This window comes from Schistocerca serialis, unplaced genomic scaffold (assembly GCF_023864345.2).
Source record: "Schistocerca serialis cubense isolate TAMUIC-IGC-003099 unplaced genomic scaffold, iqSchSeri2.2 HiC_scaffold_1211, whole genome shotgun sequence".
Lineage (NCBI taxonomy): Eukaryota > Metazoa > Arthropoda > Insecta > Orthoptera > Acrididae > Schistocerca > Schistocerca serialis.
The window spans coordinates 85,001-87,500 of record NW_026047416.1 but is presented as its reverse complement, the minus strand read 5'-3'; the positions used below and the strand labels follow the sequence as shown (position 1 = coordinate 87,500).

General features: G+C 59.3%; 1 pseudogene; it reads left to right on the top strand.

Annotated features, from left to right (window-relative positions):
• The window catches only part of LOC126435570 (large subunit ribosomal RNA), a 7,722-nt pseudogene that overhangs the window by 2,175 nt on the left and 3,047 nt on the right, over positions 1-2,500 (top strand).

Below are 2,500 nucleotides of genomic sequence, written 5' to 3'. Positions count from 1 at the left end.
GCACCGCAGTTGCGGCGGTGTCCCGATCTTCCCCTCGGACCTTGAAAATCCGGGAGAGGGCCACGTGGAGGTGTCGCGCCGGTTCGTACCCATATCCGCAGCAGGTCTCCAAGGTGAAGAGCCTCTAGTCGATAGAATAATGTAGGTAAGGGAAGTCGGCAAATTGGATCCGTAACTTCGGGATAAGGATTGGCTCTGAGGATCGGGGCGTGTCGGGCTTGGTCGGGAAGTGGGTCAGCGCTAACGTGCCGGGCCTGGGCGAGGTGAGTGCCGTAGGGGTGCCGGTAAGTGCGGGCGTTTAGCGCGGGCGTGGTCTGCTCTCGCCGTTGGTCGGCCTCGTGCTGGCCGGCGGTGCAGGATGCGCGCGCCTGCGCGGCGTTCGCGCCCCGGTGCTTCAACCTGCGTGCAGGATCCGAGCTCGGTCCCGTGCCTTGGCCTCCCACGGATCTTCCTTGCTGCGAGGCCGCGTCCGCCTTAGCGTGCTCCTCCGGGGGCGCGCGGGTGCGCGGATTCTCTTCGGCCGCCATTCAACGATCAACTCAGAACTGGCACGGACTGGGGGAATCCGACTGTCTAATTAAAACAAAGCATTGCGATGGCCCTAGCGGGTGTTGACGCAATGTGATTTCTGCCCAGTGCTCTGAATGTCAACGTGAAGAAATTCAAGCAACTCTCTTAAGGCCCACCTGATGCGTAATATATGGACCCTCTCGATTCACCCCTCAGCATCCTTGTGATGTCGGGTGGATGATGGTTCAATTAGCCTCTCGGTGGGAAATCCTAGCTCTGGCCTTCAAGTGGCGGGAGTCGTGAGGGTGCTGTGAAAGGTTTCACGTAGGTGTACCTTTCCAGTATCCCGACCGACAGAGCAGGGTGCTTTTCGGGCTTGGGGGTTACCTCCCCCCCTGCCTTTGTTACAGCTGGTGCAACTAATAGAAGCGAACGTGGTACCAGGCCTCCCGCTGGAGCGCCTGTGCCAGCTGATGAGCCAGCCAACCAGCCAACCGGTGCGGGTCGAGCGCTGCTCCCCGCCATCTGCCCTGACTGTATGCGGTCCTTCTCCACCAAGACCGGACTTGGTGTCCATCGGCGTCGCGCCCATCCGACTGCTGCTAATGCTGAGATCAAGACCGAGAGGAAGAAGGCCAGGTGGTCCCAGGAAGAGCTCCTGCGTCTGGCCCATGCAGAAGCGACTCTTGCCACCCAGGGTTGCAGATTTTTAAACCAGGAGCTTGCAAAGGCCTTTCCCGAGCGTACGCTGGAGTCAATTAAATGTCAGCGTAGAGCGCAGCCCTACAAAGACATGGTGGCGAAGTTTGTCACCGAGCTTGCTGGCATGGATCGCGGCCTTCGGGGTCCTCCTAGCGAGCCTGCAGTCAGTCATTCTTTGCCACAGTCTCCACCTTGTGGGGAAGATGTTGACCTAGCCATCTGGTCATTTGTAGCAGAACTCCCCCAATCAGACAGCCGATTCCGCTCGCTTGATGATCTCGTGGCTCTGGGTCCCACCACTAGCCGTGACACAATCCAGGCTATGTTGCTGTCTGCTCTTGACGAAGTAGGCAGCAGGGAGCCAGCCATCCACCAAGCTGCGAGTGTGCGGACCCAACAGCCCCCAGAGCGGAAGCGTGCACGCAGGAGATGGGAGTATGCGGTGGTTCAGCGTGCTTTCAAGAAGAACGGAGCACGCTGCATCAACGGACTTCTTGATGGCACACTCTTGCATCAGCCACCATCCATCCCAGGGCTGATTGAGTTTTGGACAGACCTCTTCTCTCCACCACGTGTCAGGTCTCGACCTCCGCGTGGGGAGGGTCTGTCCGATGAGCTGCTGCCATTCTCGAAGAGGGTGCCCTTCCGTGACCTCTGGGCTCCCATTTCTGCAGAAGAAGCCACCGCTGCTCTCCCGCCTCGTAATTCTGCTGCAGGTCCTGACGGCCTCACGCCGACACAACTGCGTCGCCTTCCCCGGGAGGTTCTCCTCAAGATCCTTAATTTCCTCCTCCTTTCCCGTTCCCTTCCATCCCGACTCCTTCAGGCCAGAACAACCCTGCTGCCCAAGAAGACCGCCGCAGCATCCCCTGCTGACTTTCGTCCGATCACAGTGTGCTCGGTGCTGACCAGAGCCTTTCACAAGGTTCTGGTTGGCCGCCTGATGCGCTACTGTGTGTTGGACGGTCGCCAGCGGGCTTTCATCCCTCAGGATGGGATGCTTCATAACACCTTTCTTCTCGATCTGGCGATGACCCAGGCGTGCCGAGCTGCCGGCTCGCTGTACTTGGCATCTCTGGATGTGTCAAAGGCCTTCGACTCGCTTGCCCACGGTGCCCTTGGTCCTGTGCTAAGGGCCCATGGTCTGCCGGTCGAGTTCATTGACTACATCCAGGGATGCTATGAGGCGGGATCGACGGTTATCTGCGCGGATGGGAAGTCGTCAGATCTAGTGCGGCCTTCGAGGGGTGTCCGGCAGGGTGACCCGCTGTCTCCTATTCTCTTCAAC